Source organism: Crinia signifera, chromosome 19 (assembly GCF_055691185.1).
Source record: "Crinia signifera chromosome 19, ASM5569118v1, whole genome shotgun sequence".
In the NCBI taxonomy this organism is placed as follows: Eukaryota; Metazoa; Chordata; class Amphibia; order Anura; family Myobatrachidae; genus Crinia; species Crinia signifera.
Window position 1 is genome coordinate 55829200 of NC_139226.1, and position 16956 is coordinate 55846155.

General features: G+C 41.9%; 1 protein-coding gene and 1 long non-coding RNA gene across 4 annotated transcripts in view; one reads left to right on the forward strand and one right to left on the reverse strand.

Moving 5' to 3' along the window:
• GRIN2D (glutamate ionotropic receptor NMDA type subunit 2D) overlaps positions 1–16956 on the forward strand; it is a 762310-nt gene that overhangs the window by 577902 nt on the left and 167452 nt on the right. The window lies entirely within an intron of this gene.
• LOC146042563 (uncharacterized) overlaps positions 1–16956 on the reverse strand; it is a 50203-nt gene that overhangs the window by 11451 nt on the left and 21796 nt on the right. The window contains exon 3 of the long non-coding RNA XR_014463919.1: positions 12894–12956. This is a non-coding gene — a long non-coding RNA (uncharacterized LOC146042563). The remainder of the gene's footprint in view (positions 1–12893; positions 12957–16956) is intronic.

Here is a 16956-nt window from a genome sequence, read left to right on the forward strand (position 1 = left end):
TCGAATCAAACCTGATCCTCATCTCATTTATTGAAGCAAAGCACCAGTGTAAAAGTCTTGCATTAACTTTAGGTGATTAATCATCTCATTAGAGCTAATTGGAATGAGCGATTAATCGCTTATTCAGGAGATCTTTGGCAATTCTTGGCAGAAAATTCTCATTAGAATAGAAAGACAAAAGTTTATTTTCCATTAGGAGTGATTAATCTCATGCTATTAAGCCCATCACATTATGGAATGTCCCATTTTAAATGAAAATATTTTCTCTTCTTCATGACAAGACTTGGGGCCTTATTTTGGTTCATTCTTTCTGACAAAATCCTTCTTAGATGGACAAAACCATGTGCACTGCAGGGGGGGCAGATGTAACATGTGCAGAGAGCATTAGATTTGGGTGAGTAATTTTGTTTCTGTGCAGGGTAAATACTGTCTGCATTATTTTTACACTGCAATATAGATCTCACTTTGAAGTAAAACCCCACCCAAATCTAATTCTCTCTGCACATGTTATATCTGCCCCACCTGCAGTGCACATGGTTTTGCCCATCTAAGAAGGATTTTGTCAGAAAGAATGAACCAAAATAAGGCCCTAAATGTCACATGTTGTGCACTTGGCATTACTTTATTTTCTTTTAAATGGAAGATTCTCATGAGATAAAACTTTGTTGTTTTGGCATATTATTATAAATCTATATTTTATGGGGAAATTAACTAAAATAGACTGGCATATGTAATAGAGTCACACCTAATTTCCAACCATTCACAATCGCAAACTCCCACAAGAGTAGGTCACACTTCTGCATCCAGCCAACTTCGCAGTGAGATTTTGTAGGCAGGATAAAGGAATGTGATGACTTAATTCTCATCTAATAGTGTAATCATGTCCCTGTCACTGCATGGGTATATCATTTTCATTTATGATTCTTCCTTACAGCAAATAGATCTTGTACTTCTCATTTTTGTTTTGTATAGCATGTCGTTTTCAATAAAATATACGTACTGTATAGTTTAGAACTTTATTACAAGTTTTTTTGTATGGTATAAGTAATAAATAATATGACTGTGACAGTTGAAGAATACTGTATGTCGCTAGCACTTGTTAAATATGGCATTAGCACTTTGTATGCTGTTAGTGGGTCTGGGTTGGTCAAATTCTCACAAACACCCATCCTTGGTCTTATACCACTTTCACATCGCCGACACGTTTTAAAAACCGGTATTTTAAAACGGTAATTGAAACGGGTCAGAGCCTTAACATTGCCGCAGATTACCGTTTTAAATACCGGTTAAGTCTCATTCAACATAGCAGTGAAACCGGTTCATCACGAACACGTTTCAAGCCAGAGTGTCAACATTGCCTGTCATTTTGCTCTGTAGCTTGTGTTGTTTGCCTGAAATACCGTTTCAGACACATTGTACACATTCACATTGCACAAAAAACGGCAAGGAACCGTGTAGGACTCTGCTTTTTACACGGTTCGAAATGTCAGTTAACTTTAAACGGTAAATCGGCTGTGGTGCATTCACAGTGCAGGCTTAAACGTTTTAAAAAGGGAAAAAAACGGCAATTTACCGTTTTAACCCCTTCCTGACAGAGCCAGTTTTTGCCTTCCTGACAGAGCCCTTTTTTTCAAATCTGACATGTATCACTTAAGTGGGGATAACTTTTTTTTGCTTTTACTTATCCCAGTGATTTTGAGATTGTTTTTTCGTGACACATTGTACTTCAAATTAGTGGTAAATTTGGGTCGATACAGTCTGTGTTTTTTTGTGAAAAATACCAAAATGTCGTAAAAAAATGGAAAATTTAGCAATTTGCAAAATGTTCAATTTTCTGCTTGTGAGACAAATAATCATACCACTCAAAATAGTTAATAACTAACATAGACCATATGTCTACTTTATGTTTCCATCATTATTTCAACTTCCTTTTAATTTTTTTGGACACTAGGAGGCTTACAATATGAATAGCAAATTCTCAATTTTTCAAGAAAATTTCAAACACTGATTTTTTTAGGGACCAGTTCAGTTCTGATGTGACTTTGAGGGACTTGTATGTGAGACACCCCCATAAATGATGCCATTTCAAAAACTGCACCCCTCACAGTATTCAAAACAGTATTTTGGAAGTTTGTTAACCCTTTAGGTGTTTCACAGGAATTAAAACAAAGTGTAGGTGAAATTTCAAAAAAAAATTTTTTTGCAGATTTGCAATTTTAATACTTTTTTTAAGGAACACAGTACATTTTACTAGAGAAATGTGACTAAAAATTGATTCCCCCAATTCTTTTGTTTTCATAAATATCCTATATGTGGCCCTAGTGTGCACGTTGACCAAACCACAGGCTTCATAATAGAAGGAGCACCTACTTGATTTTGGAGCCTCCTTTTTATGAGATTATTTTTTAGGCACCATGTAGGTTTTTAGGCACCATAAGATGCTAAAAGTTAGGAACCCCCCCACAAGTGACCCCATTTTGCAAACTACACCCCTCAGGGAATTCATCTAGGGGTATAGTGTACATTTCAAACCCCCAGGGGTTTCACCAATTTTGATACAACTGGGCAGTGAAAATGAAAAATTACATTTTTTTTACACAAAAATGCAGTTCTGGCTCAAAATTTTTCATTTTCAGAAGGTATGAAGGAGAAAAAGCACCCCAAAATCTGTGCCCCAATTTCTCCCGAGTACGGCAATGCCTCACATGTGACCAAAAAATACCATTTGGGTGCATGGCAGGACTCAGAAGGGAGGGAGTGATTTTTGGATTTTGCGGCTCAGATTCTGGTGGAATGTTGGTGGGTGCTATGTCGCATTAGCAAGACCCCCCAAGCACCAATACAGTGGAACCCCCCCACAAGTGACCCCATTTTGCAAACTACACCCCTCAGGGAATTCATCTAGGGGTATACTGTACATTTCAAACCCCCAGGGGTTTCACCAATTTTGATACAACTGGGCAGTGAAAATGAAAAATTACATTTTTTTACACAAAAATGCAGTTCTGGCTCAAAATTTTTCATTTTCAGAAGGTATGAAGGAGAAAAAGCACCCCAAAATCTATGCCCCAATTTCTCCCGAGTACGGCAATTCCTCACATGTGACCAAAAAATACCATTTGGGTGTATGGCAGGACTCAGAAGGGAAGGAGTGATTTTTGGATTTTGCAGCACAAATTCTGGTGGAATGTTGGTGGGTGCTATGTCGCATTAGCAAGACCCCCAAAGCACCAATACAGTGGAACCCCCCCACAAGTGACCCCATTTTGCAAACTACACCCCTCAGTGAATTCATCTAGGGGTATAGTGTACATTTCAAACCCCCAGGGGTTTCACCAATTTTGATACAACTGGGCTGTGCAAATGAAAAATTACATTTTTTACACAAAAATGCAGTTCTGGCTCAAAATTTTTCATTTTCAGAAGGTATGAAGGAGAAAAAGCACCCCAAAATCTGTGCCCCAATTTCTCCCGAGTACGGCAATGCCTCACATGTGACCAAAAAATACCAGTTGGGTGCATGGCAGGACTCAGAAGGGAAGGAGTGATTTTTGGATTTTGCGGCTCAGATTCTGGTGGAATGAATGGTGGGTGCTATGTGGCATTAGCAAGACCCCCGAAGCACGGTGAAATTATGAACCTAATAATCCATAGATGTGTGGTATATTTTAAAACACTCCTTTATACATAGGCCGGGTTTGTCGGGGCAAGTGTCACACTGGAAAATAGTTTGCTTTCTTATTCCCTTTTTATAGCAAACTTTGCACCTTTTTTGTGTCCTGCCCTTTTTTCCAGTGGAGGGGATTTCATCAGGAAAATGCTGCCCTGGTACAATACGGGGGCCAGTACTAGAAGTACTGGGGCCCTCTGCCTGCTGGTTCCCAAATATTAGGCCCTTTATGACTTCCTCTTGAAAGTGCATAAATGTCCCCCTCTGGCCGGTAGAACGGAATAGCACGTAAGCGTTATACAGTGCCATCTGGATGATATACACGGCCAGCTTCTTGTACCAGATTTTTGTTTTCCGCAGGGCACTGTACGGCTTCAGTACCTGATCTGAAAGATCCACTCCGCCCATGTACCTATTGTAATCCAGGATACAATTAGGTTTTGAGGTGTGGGTACTGGTACCTCGTACAGGGACGGAGGTGGTACTGTCTCCGTGAATTGTTGTCAGTATAAGGACATCCCTCTTGTCCTTATATTTGACCAACAACATATTTTCGGTGCATATTCCCCTGCTTTCACCCCTTTTCATTACTTGGGCAATGTGCGTTTTTGGGAGGCCTCTTTGGTTCTTGCGCACAGTACCGCAAGCTGCTGTACCTCTTGAACCAAGGGCCTTAAACAGGGGGATGCTAGTGTAAAAGTTATCCACATAGAGGTGATAACCTTTATCCAGGAAGGGGTGCACTAAATCCCAGACAATTTTTCCACTAACACCTACGAGGGAGGGGGGGCATTCTGGCGGTTCAATTCTTGAATCCTTCCCTTCATATACCCTAAACCTGTGAGTGTACCCTGAGGTGCTTTCACACAACTTATACATTTTTATGCCATACCTTGCCCTCTTACTGGGAAGGTACTGGCGGAATTTAACCCTTCCTTTAAAATGTATAAGGGACTCGTCTATGCAAATGAATTTATCTGGGATGTACATCTCTTCAAATTTGGCACTGAAATGATCAATGACCGGCCTGACTTTGAATAGCCGGTCAAAGGTGGGATCATCTCTGGGTGGGCACTGTGCATTATCGTTGTAATGCAAAAATTTAAGGATCGTCTCAAATCGAGCCCGGGTCATGGCCATACGGTAAAATGGGGTGCTGTACAGAACATCTGTACTCCAATATTGCCTAATTTCTGGCTTTTTTACTATGCCCATATGAAACACCAGACCCCAAAACGTCATCATCTCTACTGCATCTACAGGGGTCCACCTAGCAAATGATGACGTGGGGTTTTGAGCAATAAACTGCTGGGCATATAAATTAGTTTGGTCCACCATTAAATTTATAAAATCATCAGAGAAAAATAATTTGAAAAAGTCAATTTCTCTGAGACCTGTGGAATCAAATTGGATTCCTGGCATGGCCAAAAACTCAGGAACCTGGGGCTCAAAATTGTCTGGTGGTGGGGTCCATATGAGATCAATTATTGGGGGGGGGTCTAAGCTGCTCTACGGGGGCGTCTTTGAGGGGGTCCCTCATCACCAGAGGAGGAAGAGGAGCTTAAGACGAATCCTTCAAATTCCCCGCTTGCCTCACTGGCTGTGTCAGAGTCAGAGGCAAGCATGGCATATGCCTCCTCCGCTGAATACATTCTTCTGGATGACTGGGATGACATTTGGGATGACATTTGGGATGACATTTTTATTTTTGTGTTACTGGTAGTGAAATGTTTCAACACGTGTATAGTGTAGGGGGGGGTACAAACTTTATTTCAACCCGGGGGGTATGTAGTGTGTAGTGTGTATGTAGTGCAGAAAAAAAAATACTTTATACAGGAATTTGATCCCAATAAAAAAAAAAAAAATTGAAGGGGTTAAAAAAAAAAAATTGAAGGGGTTAAAAAAAAAAAAAAAGGTCCTGCGCCAAAAATTGAGCACAGATGTTGGTCAGTAACGTCCGTCACTGAACAGCGCTCAAAGGCAGGAATTTGATCAAAAAAAAAAAAAAAAGATCAACCCTGTGCCGAAAAAGCTGATCAGTGATGTACGTCACTGATCAGCGCACAGTGGCCACAGGACACCCACAAAATCACAGTGTGTGTAAAAAAAAAATTAAAAAAAGACCCCACAGCACCCTAAAAAAAAAAAAAAGGTGATCAGTGATGCGACACTGATTACCAGTGAGGGGCAGCAGGTGCACAACCTTTGGTGCAACTGACAGTGCAACTGGCAGCAACTGACAGGTATATATAAAAAAAAAAAACCTCTGCACCCCCAAAAAGTTGCTGATCACCTCAGATATAGTGATCAGCACAAAAGGCGGGGGCAGCAGACACAAAATATAGCACTCTCTATCACTCTCTGTCACTATCTCTCTCTATCTCTCTATCTCTCACTATTTATCACTCTATGACACTGCAGCAGCAGCACTGACAGTTATATATATGGACAGTACAGTAAATGAATTGATACCGGCGCTTTAGAGAGGTTGTTTCTTAGAGATTAGGATTCCAATATATGTTCAGTACCAGAAGTAGGCTTTAGATGTGGCGATTACGGATGTAATAATCCTCCATATATGGAATGAAGCAGAAACAAAATATAGTGCATAACGTTTAAAACAACAAATTTAATATGGGTAATGCACTCACAATTGAAGGGGTTTAAAAAGGCACATAGTACAAGGTCCTGGGGTGCAGCAGGCGGTAGGCGGTCAGTCTCAAAGGCTAATCAGTTCCGGATACTGAAATAGCCTGAATGCGTCCGTCCACACAAGTCCCGATGTCCAGCACAGGTCCACAGGTCCAAAGGTAAAGTCAAATGGCAAGGCACGCTAAACGCGTTTCAGATCCTTATCGATCCTTCATCAGTAGCGTGCTCTTGCCTTGCCATTTAGCGTTTAAGTAACGCTGGAGAGTCGCCGTACGGGTGGCGTTTCCGCCTTTGCCCGGAAACAAGATGGCCGTGCGTACCAAACGCCGGCTATTATGCGTTCCAGACGCACGAAATCAATCCCGGAAATGAGATGGCCGTGCGTTTCACAGCACGGTCATTAACAATCTCACGTTCATTGACATAAATAACAATCTATCAAGCTGAGAAACATATCACCGCTAGAGTCAATATAATTCTAGCAACACAGGTCATCATTATATCTATAAAGTGCAAAAGTGCGTGGATCTTATTAGTATTAATATCATGTCTATCAATCATATTCCATAGGGATTTTCATTTTAAAAAGACATCTGGATATTGCAAACAGGATAATTCAGAAGTAAAAATAATTTCATATAAAACAATTAAAAAACATATATTTCATAAAAAGAGACGGTCAGGAATAAAAAAATTAAGTTAAAAAATGTTTCAATTCGAAATCGCCATTTAAGCCACCAGGAACGAGAGTATTTAATTTATGGATCCATCTCATTTCATTTTGTGCGAGGCGTTTATCGATATCCCTTGTTCGCCATTTTGGTGTAATCAATTGGATTCCCCAGAAATTGATTAAGGAACATTCTTTAGATTGGTGGGTCTTATGAAAGTGATCTGAGAGTGTATGGGTAAGTAGGCCTTTGCGTATATTATATATGTGTTCAGCAAGTCGTGTTTTCAGCGGTCGACTTGTTCTGCCCACATAAAAAAGATGGCACGAACATTCTAATAAATACACAATATTTTTGGAGTGACAGGTAATAAATTCGTTAATTTTGTAAGTTTTTCCTTTCACATTAAAATCTGTTATCTTTTTACTTGTTCCTTTTACTGTTTTACACATCAAGCAATCTCCGCATCTATGGAACCCCTTGGTGCGGATACTTTGTCTTGGGGCCTCATCTATAGTACTTTTTACTAAGTGGTTTTGTAATGATGCAGATTTTCTATAAATAAAAACTGGTTTATCGGGTAAAACATTTCCTAAAATCGGGTCTTGTTTTATCATATGCCAATTATTTTTAAAAACATTTTCTATTTTAAAATGGAGGCTATTATATTGGGTGATAAATGCCCATTGATATTTATCATCTTTCTCTTTTTTTGGTTTTTCTGTTAGTAGGTCCGCTCTTTCTATGTTATCGATTCTTGTTTTTGCTACATTGAGTGTATCAGTAGTGTAACCTTTAGATGTTAGTCTCTCTGTTATTTCTTCTATTTGTTGATTACAGATTTCTTGGTTAGAACAGTTACGTTTGGCTCGTGTAAACTGGCTAAAAGGGATACTTTTTAGCCAGTTAGAGTGGTGTTGACTAGTCATTTCGATATAGCCATTGGAGTCTGTGGGTTTTCGATACATTTTGGTGTTCAGTTTCCCATTCTCAATATATATAGTCAAATCAAGGAATGAAATTTCCTTTATACTATTTATAAAAACCAAGTTAATAGACATATCATTCATATTAAGAGTGTTACAAAAAATGGAAAGCTTTTCCTGACCGTCTCTCCAGATGAATAAAATGTCATCAATAAAACGCCGCCATAGTACCAGACCCGCCCCCAGTCGGCCATTATGCCAAACTGCCGATAATTCCCAGTAGGACATAAATAGGTTGGCGTAACTGGGAGCGAATCTGGTACCCATGGCGGTTCCCACACACTGCAGGTAGAAGCATCCATTATGATAAAAGTAATTATTAGAAAGGATAAAATCAATGCTTTTTAAAATAAAATCCTTTAAATCTGTATTAAGTGATGATAAATTTAAAAAATATGAGACTGCTTGTATACCTATATCCTTCTTTATTACGGTATATAGAGTACTCACATCTATATGTTGTGAGTACTCTATATACCGTAATAAAGAAGGATATAGGTATACAAGCAGTCTCATATTTTTTAAATTTATCATCACTTAATACAGATTTAAAGGATTTTATTTTAAAAAGCATTGATTTTATCCTTTCTAATAATTACTTTTATCATAATGGATGCTTCTACCTGCAGTGTGTGGGAACCGCCATGGGTACCAGATTCGCTCCCAGTTACGCCAACCTATTTATGTCCTACTGGGAATTATCGGCAGTTTGGCATAATGGCCGACTGGGGGCGGGTCTGGTACTATGGCGGCGTTTTATTGATGACATTTTATTCATCTGGAGAGACGGTCAGGAAAAGCTTTCCATTTTTTGTAACACTCTTAATATGAATGATATGTCTATTAACTTGGTTTTTATAAATAGTATAAAGGAAATTTCATTCCTTGATTTGACTATATATATTGAGAATGGGAAACTGAACACCAAAATGTATCGAAAACCCACAGACTCCAATGGCTATATCGAAATGACTAGTCAACACCACTCTAACTGGCTAAAAAGTATCCCTTTTAGCCAGTTTACACGAGCCAAACGTAACTGTTCTAACCAAGAAATCTGTAATCAACAAATAGAAGAAATAACAGAGAGACTAACATCTAAAGGTTACACTACTGATACACTCAATGTAGCAAAAACAAGAATCGATAACATAGAAAGAGCGGACCTACTAACAGAAAAACCAAAAAAAGAGAAAGATGATAAATATCAATGGGCATTTATCACCCAATATAATAGCCTCCATTTTAAAATAGAAAATGTTTTTAAAAATAATTGGCATATGATAAAACAAGACCCGATTTTAGGAAATGTTTTACCCGATAAACCAGTTTTTATTTATAGAAAATCTGCATCATTACAAAACCACTTAGTAAAAAGTACTATAGATGAGGCCCCAAGACAAAGTATCCGCACCAAGGGGTTCCATAGATGCGGAGATTGCTTGATGTGTAAAACAGTAAAAGGAACAAGTAAAAAGATAACAGATTTTAATGTGAAAGGAAAAACTTACAAAATTAACGAATTTATTACCTGTCACTCCAAAAATATTGTGTATTTATTAGAATGTTCGTGCCATCTTTTTTATGTGGGCAGAACAAGTCGACCGCTGAAAACACGACTTGCTGAACACATATATAATATACGCAAAGGCCTACTTACCCATACACTCTCAGATCACTTTCATAAGACCCACCAATCTAAAGAATGTTCCTTAATCAATTTCTGGGGAATCCAATTGATTACACCAAAATGGCGAACAAGGGATATCGATAAACGCCTCGCACAAAATGAAATGAGATGGATCCATAAATTAAATACTCTCGTTCCTGGTGGCTTAAATGGCGATTTCGAATTGAAACATTTTTTAACTTAATTTTTTTATTCCTGACCGTCTCTTTTTATGAAATATATGTTTTTTAATTGTTTTTTATGAAATTATTTTTACTTCTGAATTATCCTGTTTGCAATATCCAGATGTCTTTTTAAAATGAAAATCCCTATGGAATATGATTGATAGACATGATATTAATACTAATAAGATCCACGCACTTTTGCACTTTATAGATATAATGATGACCTGTGTTGCTAGAATTATATTGACTCTAGCGGTGATATGTTTCTCAGCTTGATAGATTGTTATTTATGTCAATGAACGTGAGATTGTTAATGACCGTGCTGTGAAACGCACGGCCATCTCATTTCCGGGATTGATTTCGTGCGTCTGGAACGCATAATAGCCGGCGTTTGGTACGCACGGCCATCTTGTTTCCGGGCAAAGGCGGAAACGCCACCCGTACGGCGACTCTCCAGCGTTACTTAAACGCTAAATGGCAAGGCAAGAGCACGCTACTGATAAAGGATCGATAAGGATCTGAAACGCGTTTAGCGTGCCTTGCCATTTGACTTTACCTTTGGACCTGTGGACCTGTGCTGGACATCGGGACTTGTGTGGACGGACGCATTCAGGCTATTTCAGTATCCGGAACTGATTAGCCTTTGAGACTGACCGCCTACCGCCTGCTGCACCCCAGGACCTTGTACTATGTGCCTTTTTAAACCCCTTCAATTGTGAGTGCATTACCCATATTAAATTTGTTGTTTTAAACGTTATGCACTATATTTTGTTTCTGCTTCATTCCATATATGGAGGATTATTACATCCGTAATCGCCACATCTAAAGCCTACTTCTGGTACTGAACATATATTGGAATCCTAATCTCTAAGAAACAACCTCTCTAAAGCGCCGGTATCAATTCATTTACTGTACTGTCCTTCTGCTTTTAAGGTGTCGCAAGAATAACACCTTGGATTGTAATAGGCTGCTTGAGAGCACTGTGTGCGCACCCACCACAGTTAACCCCTCTGTATCAAGTTATATATATGAAAAATAACCCCTGCACCCCCAAAAAGTTGCTGGGGGTGCACAAAAGGGGGGCAGCAGACACAAAATAAAGCAGTCTCTATCACTCTCTGTCACTATCTCTCTCTATCTCTCTATCTCTCTATCTCTCACTATCTATCACTCTATGACACTGCAGCAGCAGCACTGACAGGTATATCTATCTAAAAAAAAAACCTGCGCCCCCAAAAAGTTGCTGATCAGTTAATTTATACTGATCAGCACAAAAGGGGGGGGAAGCAGTCAGTTATATAAAAAATATATAGCACAATCTGTCACTATCTCTCTATCTCTCTCTATCTCTCTATCTATCTCTCTATCTATCTCTCTATCACACTGCAGCAGCACAAAATATAGCACTCTCTGTCACTAGCCCTCTCTATCTCTCTCTATCTCTCTCTCTCTATCTCTCTATCTAAAACTCGATGACACTGCAGCAGCACAACACAGCACAGCACAACACTGGAAGTCACAACAAGTAGCAAGATCCCAAGCAGTGATCAGGTAAGTATTTTGCAAGGTTCTGGTCAGTATATCGCGGCAGCTAGGCACGGTGACCGCACTGCACGCAATTCCAGACCGGAATGGCGTCTGCAGTGCAGTCACCGTTAGTTTAAACCCCCCTCCATGGCTGTGATTGGTTCGTCGGTCCGACGAACCAATCACGGCCTTTGGGGGTGGGCGGGGTGAGGTGGGGTGACACCAGTGTCACCCTTACACCCCGCGGTGATTGGTGCTGTACTTTACAGCACCAATCACCTCCGATCCCTGTGTCACCGGCGAACGTTATTCGCCGGTGACACAGAAAACGCTGTGAATGGCTGTTCACACTGAACAGCCAATCACAGCGATCGCCGACGGGGGGGCGGCATCGCAGCCCCCCCTGGGCATGCAGGGACATGTCTGCTGTCAGGGACAGCAGACATGTTTAAACTGTCACCGCGTCTATAGACGCGGTGACAGTTTAAAGCCATGACGTACATTTACGCCATGTGTCGGGAAGTACTTCCCGACCATGACGTAAATGTACGTCAAATGTCGGGAAGGGGTTAAAAGTGCGATGTGAAAGGGGTATAACATAATCACCATGCAATTCTTCACCACCACCGGCACTCCAGGGAAAGAACAGAGCACCATTTCATCTGTGACCTTAGAACCACTGCCCACCGACTGCAGCATCATCATGTGCTCTCTGACCGAGTCACTGCTGCCCATCAAAGAAATGCATCCTGACATCCCCAAGGTGCACTGCCCAAGAGACCCTTCACTACTGGGTTCCAAACCCACTGCTAGAGGAGGACACAGAGGAGATTGAGTTCAGTGCAGTGGACTTCTTTCTGATGGCTGCTTCCTCAAGTGGAACTAACTGTGAGAGGAAAGATGTCCCCAGGTCTTTGGGCAGGAGGCTGAACACCGAGACTATGCTCTTGCGGCCTCTTCCCTTCCATGTAAGGTGGGAACCAAGGGGGTAAGACACTAGGACTAAGACATGGCTGCCATCTTGCTGCTCATATGCTACCCTGCTGCTAGAGTTCACCATCTTGCTGCCCACTATCGATCCAGGACCCGTTCACTGCAATGGAAAAGGCGATGGTGGGAGATGCCCTCATCTCCCAGCGCTACTCTGACCGTGCCTACGGTGACATCACCCACCAACCAGCATCATGTTGGGTGAGGACGCGGGTGTAAAAGCGGTCAAAATCCGGGTCACAGTTGGGTTGGAGTCAGGTGCAAAACCCAGGTGTGATCCCGGATTTTAGGTGTTTAAGGGGTATTATTCAGGCAGAGGGTATCTTGTTAGGTCACTGTTAATTTAATCATTGTATGTACTATGTTTAATGTATGCTTATTTGGCACATTGTGACCAATTGAGTGTGCCCAACATGGCTGCTTCACCAGGTACTCCGGGGAGAATGAAAACGCTTTGCTTTGTTGTATGAGATATATTCAGCAATAGTGTGCTATCACCCAGCTATACCTAACACTGTGCATACCACTTGCTAGATATATTACCTTGGTGCGTTATCTAGGTTTTTCTGCTTCATTGCAATGTCATTTCATGTGCAGCTAGTTCTCCTGCAAAAGCACATTCACATGTATTGGAAATTGGAACTGTAGCAATGATTTATATACATATATATACAATGTCATCATAAATATGTCATATTACACCAAAGGAATGCTGGATTACTTACATGCCAAAAAACTCCATTAAACACTGTGCATTCTATCTGTAAATAGTGTATTGATTAAAATACAAAAAATGAAATACTATAGTAATAAATAAATACGTAAATAAATAATTATATCTATCTATATGTATATGTAAAATAAAATAGCATAGATAAAAAGTACCATGCAGTTTTCAGAATTTATTTTGTGCTATCCGGCTGTGCTAGGTAGAAATATCTTATCAAACGGAATTTGGAAGCAGCCAGTGTAATATTACTCTCCTCACCAAGTTCCCATCAGGATTTTATGAAGCATTGAGTTTGAGATCCAGGCTGCAGTCCTAAAACACGCTGAAGAACACTAAACTAAATAGAAGGGCTGTCTGATTGTCAAGAAGGTCCCCCCCCCCCCCCCCCCCTCTCTTGTTTGCATCTGCTTGAGATAATTGTTCTGATGTACATAGCAAGCTCCAATCACAAAGGAAGGCTCAGGGGATGATTAGTATCTCTTACTGATCAAGAGAAAATGTGATTAGCTAATTAGAACACCAGATAAGAACTTTCCTTAATTCCGCTGAAATTAGTGGTGTGCTTATAATCTTCAAGTGTCTATAAAACGAGAGACACAAAGGGACATACTGTACTGTAGCTAAAGTAAAAGTGGATTTTAGTGAAGTCTTATGTTTTTCACAGGTTTATGTTCTGGACAGCTAAAACATGTACGACAATCCATTGTCAAAGCTGTATACAGACAGAGAAGATGTGTACAGCAATGGCATCAGAGCGATGTATGGTTACATCACATTGTATAGAGAGATGAGAAAAGCTTCCACTTAACAGTTAGACAATCGGTCCAACTGTAATCAGGAAATCCATGGACAATATTTTTATAGCTAAGGCTGCTGCTACACATCACCACGCCACAAGGAGGCTACTCCCAACTGCATTTCATGTGTAAAACAGAGCGGCACCGCTGCCCTATGTGAACACGTACATTGAAATATATGTGTTCACATTGAAATGCGTTCATCCCTACCCCAGCATGCTGTGTAGCTCCTTGCGGTGCAGTGGGTCCCGCTGAGCCACTATGTGTGGCCGCGGCCTAATTTAAAAGAGCTATATTTTTGGAACAACAACAATAGGAAAGGGCTTCTGTCATATGTTTGAGCGGCTACTGGCTTGGAGTAAAGAATGGAAAGTGGGAACATGATAGAAACTTTCAAATATAGCAAGGATTTTTTTTTTAAGTAGAACATGAGGGTTCTCCAATGGAATTGGAGGTACTGTAGGTTTAGGGAAATGCAAAGTAAAAAATACTCCACAGAAGGTAGTAGTCCAGTGGAATAGCCTCCTACCAAAGGTGGTAGAGACTAATACAGTAGAGCAATTTAAACATGCATGGGGTAGATATAAGGATCTCCTTTCAAGTAATTACAGATCAAATATGACTTTAGGTAACAATATGGTTAAAATAGGGGCAGACTAGATGGGACAAGTGGTTCTTATCTTACGTATAATTATTTGTTCTGTGTTCTAAGAAAACTATGTTATACCGTGTTCTCACTGCGAGTGAGAAATACACGTATTTTACCCGGCATTAAAATGCCGGGGACTGCAGAGACGGACCCCCGATCTCACTGCAAGGCAAATTACAGGGTGAAGAAGTTCTACCCAGTAATCAGTCTTTTAAAACGGGTTTTTATGCAGTGAGAACGGGTCAACCCGTGTCTGCATACCCGGATCTCAAAGACAGGTAAAAGGAAGGGTTTTACCCATCTATGAGATCCAGGTATGCGACCCGTTCACACTGCAAAAAAAACGTGTTAAAAGTAGAGATGAGCGGGTCCGGATCTCCGGGATCCGACAGATCCGAATCTTGCGATCTGAGTCTGGATTCGAGCCGGCTCGGGAGTTCCCTCCTAAATTCCGGACCGAAAACGAGGCAAAACGTCATCATCGCGCTGTCGGATTCTCGCAGGATCTGGATTCTATATAAGACGCACGCGCGCCCCGCCATCTTTACTCCAGCATAGGAGAGGGTAGAGGGTGGTTGTGCTCTGTGCTGTGTGCTGTGATCTAATAATAATATATTATTTTGCTGCTGCTCACTCGATTAGGGTCTGCAGGGGCTGCTGTACACAAGTCCAGTGTACAGGGGTTGCAGTGGCCAGTGTACAAGGGGCTGTGTTCAGTGTGACAGGGCTTGTGTCCAGTGTGACAGGGCCTGTGTACAGTGTGACAGGGTCTGTGTCCAGTGTACAGGGTTTGTGTCCAGTGTACAGGGGTTGTGTCCAGTGTACAGGGGCTGTGTCCAGTGTACAGGGGCTGTGTACAGGGGCTGTGTCCAGTGTACAGGTGTTGTGTCCAGTGTACAGAGCTGTGTACAGGAGCTGTGTCCAGGGGAAGTGTCCAGTGTACAGGGGCTGTATACAGGGGTTGTGTCCAGTGTGACAGGGCATGTGTCCAGTGTGACAGGGGCTGTGTCCAGTGTACAGGGGCTGTGTACAGGGGTTGTGTCCAGTGTACAGGGGCTGTGTCCAGTGTACAGGGGTTGTGTCCAGTGTACAGGAGCTGTGTCCAGTGTCCAGGGGCAGTGTCCAGTCTACAGGGTCTGTGTACAGGGGTTGTGTCCAGTGTGACAGGGCCTGTGTCCAGTGTACAGGGGCTGTGTCCAGTGTACAGGGGCTGTGTCCAGTGTACAGGGGCTGTGTCCAGGGGCAGTGTCCAGTGTACAGGGGCTGTGTACAGGGGCTGTGTCCAGTGTGACAGGGGCTGTGTCCAGTGTACAGGGGCTGTGTCCAGTGTACAGGGGCTGTGTACAGGGGTTGTGTCCAGTGTGCAGGGGTTGTGTACAGGAGCTGTGTCCAGTGTCCAGGGGCTGTGTCCAGGGGCAGTGTCCAGTGTGACGGCTGTGTCCAGTGTACAGGAGCTGTGTGCAGAGGGGGATGCGGTCATTTGGTCTACTGCATTATGGTCGACAGTCATTAGGTCGAATCCATTAGGTCGACATGCTAAAAGGTCGACATGACTCTAGGTCGACATGGGAAAAGGTCGACATGATTCTAGTTCGAAAGGTCATTAGTTCGACAGGTCATTAGTTCGACAAGGTCATTAGTTCGACATTGTCTATGTCGACATTCACAAGGTCGACATGGAGTTTTTCACTGTTTTTTGAGCCAACATGTGCCGACAGGCGGTATTTCATGCCCTACCATCCACTAGGGCGTGGTGGGAGAATAAAATAGTGTGCCGAGCGTAGCGAGGCACCGTGCCCGACGCATCGCGAGCGCAGCGAGCGATGCGAGGGGATGCAGTGCACTTTAAACTGTGTCCATGTCGACTGTGTTGACATTCAGGTAAAAAAACAGTGAAAAAACCCCATGTCGACCTTGTGAAGGTCGACATAGACAATGTCGAACTAATGACCTTGTCGAACTAATGACCTGTCGAACTAATGACCTTTCGACCTAGAATCATGTCGACCTTTTCCCATGTCGACCTAGAATCATGTCGACCTTTTAGCATGTCGACCTAATGGATTGTCCAGGGGCTGTGTCCAGTGTGACGGCTGTGTCCAGTGTACAGGAGCTGTGTCCAGAGGCTGTGTCCATTGTCCAGGGGCTGTGTCCAGGGTGACGGGCTGTGTCCAGTGTCCAGGGGCAGTGTCCAGGGGCTGTGTACAGGGGCAGTGTCCAGTGTCCAAGGGGCTGTGTCCAGTGTGACAGGCTGTGTCCATGTAAAGTAAGAAAAATAAATAAAAGTAATAAATAAAATAAAAACACATTTTTGGAGGATGATGGAGGAGGAAATAGTGGGAGATCAGCAACCTGATAGAAGTGCTGAAGCTGCTACCACCAATCATGACAAGGCCGATACCTCTTTGTATTTTTTGCTCTTTGGAGCAT